Raw genomic sequence first — 3,928 nt, 5'->3', positions numbered from 1 at the left:
TTTCATCACATTCCCAGTGGGTCAGAAGTGTACACACACTCAATTAGTATTTGGTAGCATTTCCTTTAAATTGTTTAACTTGGGTCAAACGTTTCGGGTAGCCTTCCACAAGCTTCCCACAATAAGTTTGGTGTATTTTGGTCCATTCCTCCTGACATAGCTGGTGTAACTGAGTCAGGTTTGTAGGCCTCCTCGCTTGCACACACTTTTTCAGTTCTGCCCACAAATTTTCTATAGAATTGAGATCAGGGCTTTGTGATGGCCACTGCAATACCTTGACTTTGTTGTCCTTAAGCCATTTTACCACAACTTTGGAAGTATGCTTGGGGTCATTATCCATTTGGAAGACCCATTTGTGACCAAGCTTTAACTTCCTGACTGATGTCTTGAGATGTTGCTTCTTTATATCCACATAATTTTCCTCACTCATGATGCCATCTATTTTGTGAAGTGCACCAGTCCCTCCTGCAGCAAAGCACCCCACAACATGATGCTGCCACCCCCATGCTTCACGGTTGGGATGGTGTTCTTCGGCTTGCAAGCCTCCCCCTTTTCCCTCCAAACATAACGATGGTAAATATTGCCAACAGTTCTATTTTTGTTTCATCAGACCAGAGGACATTTCTCCAAAAAGTACGATCTTTGTCCCCATGTGCAGTTGCAAACCGTAGTCTGGCTTTTTTATGGCGGTTTTGGTGCAGTGGCTTTTTCCTTGCTGAGCGGCCTTTCAAGTTATGTCGATATAGGACTCATTTTACTGTGGATATAGATACTTTGTACCTGTTTCCTCCAGCATCTTCACAAGGTCCTTTGCTGTTGTTCTGGGATTGATTTGCACTTTTCACACCAAAGTACGTTCATCTCTAGGAGACAAAATGTGTCTCCTTCCTGAGCGGTATGACGGCTGCATGGTCCCATGGTGTTTATACTTGCGTACTATTGTTTGAACAGATCAGCGTGGTACCTTCAGGCGTTTGGAAATTGCTCCCAAGGATGAACCAGACTTGTGGAGGTCTACAATTTTTTTTTTAGAGGTCTTGTCTGATTTCTTTTGATTTTCCCATGATGTCAAGCAAAGAGGCACTGAGTTTGAAGGTAGGCCTTGAAATACATCCACAGGTACACCTCCAATTGACTCAAATGATGTCAATTAGCCTATCAGAAGCTTCTAAAGCCATGACATCATTTACTGGAATTTTCCAAGCTGTTTAAAGGCACAGTCGACATAGTGTATGTAAACTTCTGACCCACTGGAATTGTGATACAGTGAATTATAAGTGAAACAATCTGTCTGTAAACAATTGTTGGAAAAATTACTTGTGTCATGCACAAAGTAGATGTCCTAACCGACTTGCCAAAACTATAGTTTGATAACAAGAAATTTGTGGAGTGGTTGAAAAACGAGTTTTAATGACTCCAACCTAAGTGTATGTAAACTTCTGACTCAACTGTTTAACATACGGCAGGTAGACTAGTGGTTAGAGCGTTGGACTAGAAAATGGAAGGTTGTGAGATCGAATCCCCAAGCTGACAAGGTAAAAATCTGTTGTTCTGCCTCTGAACAAGGCAGTTAACCCACTGTTCTTAGGCTGTCATTGAAAATAAGAATTTGTTCTTAACTGACTTGCCTAGTTAAAAATAAAGATAAAAAACAAAAATAGCACAATAAATGGGCTTGTAAATTATGATAGAACACACATCTAAGCAATGTGAACATGACAGAGAGAGGGATATGCTTGAGTCTTTTATTCAGCTATCACCAAATTATTATATTTACAAATATATATATATAAAAATCCACTCTGGGCAAATGGCCTGTGGCACAAAAGGAAAAATAGTTTACATCGCTGCTACTTTAGCCATGTGTCATATTAAGTAAAAGCACAGCTAATGAAATGTACCATTAAGGTAAGACTTTACTTGACACCCAGCGTCATACCACGTTATGACACTGTCATAACCATGTCATAATATGTCATAACAGCTGATATAACTTGTTATAACCTGTTATAATGTGGTCATAACACTGTCATGACACATATTTAGACCTGTTGTGACACATATTGCGTTATTTTATGGCTGGTTATGACACCTACTTAAAAGTGTCAAAACCCACAAAACATTCCATTACACCATAGCCTGCGTGTCAACAGTATGTTTATGTTGTAAATATATATATATATATTTTTTAAATGGACCATGTTAAATTATCATTGTAATTGCGCACACATTGATGTCAGACATGCACCTACCCCAAATGCTCTGTTGCTGATGACTGGGATGAATGCAGGAGCAGATTTCAGGAGCAGGACAAGACATCTTATTTTTGACTGATGACTGATATAAAGACATGTACTGTACGTGATAGGCCTATCTGGCTGATATGATTATGATGGTCATAATGCTTCTTGACAGTGTCATAAAGTATATTTTCTTAGTCCAAGTAAAGTGACACAGGATGGTCATAACACTTCATGACAGTGTCATAAAATGTTATTTAAAATATTATGAAAAAAACATGACTGTGAAGAATTCATTACAACAACAACTAAGGATTTAAGAAATAAACTTTCAACAATAGGAAACTTCTTGGCAGGGAAAAAACTAATTTGAATAAATGTGGGCACTTTTGACACTCTTATGCAGGTGTCATAACCAGCCATAAAATAAGGAAATATATGTCACAACATGTGTAAATATATGGGTCATGACAGTGTTATAACCATATTATGACAGGTTATGACAAGTTATGTCAGCTTTTCTGACATATTATGACATGGTTATGACCATGTCATATCGTGTTATGACACTGGGTGTCAAGTAAAGTGTTACCAAAGTTAATATATTTTGGAAGGATTGTACAGAATCATACCTCAGCAGGGTAGAATGCCAACACAATCAAATGGCATAGACATTAGCACCACGGGGTCGGAGGGAGCTGGCCAGGGAGTGGCCTCAGCATCTGGCTTGGAGCCTTTGTGGTGGTCGCATCAGTTGCATTGTAGAGTTTCCGCCCCATATACCTGTTGTTAGTTGGAAGAATTTTAGCAGGATGATTGGTGGGCAGTATTCTAAAGCATGGGGGGAGGTGGTGGTATGAGAGTGTTCCCCACATACCCAGGATACATCCCCAACAGGGAGGAGGTGGTACATGCTTCTTCTGTAAACACATTTCCAAAAATATTAGTAACATTCTCACAGTTAAAATACAACCGTCCACTACTTTAAATTGACATGAATTAAAGTGAATACCTCACCCTTAGTCTGAACCAGCCACCACTTTTTGGTGTCTAAATTATGGACAGCAGGGGTCTTAGGCTCAGCCACCGGCTGGCTGCCAGTTTGGCTCTGAGGGTGGCCCTTGGGGTGGTTCACCACTGATAAATGAATGGTTAGATGAAGCATCACAATTATCATTTGGTCACTCAATGCGTCACATGTTACAGTCACTTAACAGGGCCCATCACATAGAAATAGAATCCATGGATTCTATGGCCCATCACGTTTCCTATCTTTTCATATTATGTTTTTTTGTGTACTGCACCACTGAAACTGGCTCTGAACTTGTTCTTAACAGACTTACCTAGTTAAATATAGGTTAAGTAAATAAATATATAATAAATTATGATGATTTATCCAATGCCAGAATCATGGCACAGGGAAACAAAACACAGATTGTGTGTATATTGTACTGCAGAAATGTAAAGGGCACGCTGTCTGCCTGTTTGTATGTCCTCTCCTCTCTTCTCCAGTCATCATCGCATCCACATTGTAACAACACTATTCTTTATTTAGTACTGGATGAGAGTAGAGGGTACACATAAGCCTTTGGTTCCTGTATGCATACACGCACGCACACATACACACACACACACACACACACACACACACACACACACACACACACACACACACACACACACACACA

Source organism: Salmo salar, chromosome 01 (assembly GCF_965601325.2).
Source record: "Salmo salar chromosome 01, fSalSal1, whole genome shotgun sequence".
Lineage (NCBI taxonomy): Eukaryota > Metazoa > Chordata > Actinopteri > Salmoniformes > Salmonidae > Salmo > Salmo salar.
Note: the sequence above shows the minus strand (reverse complement) of the source record.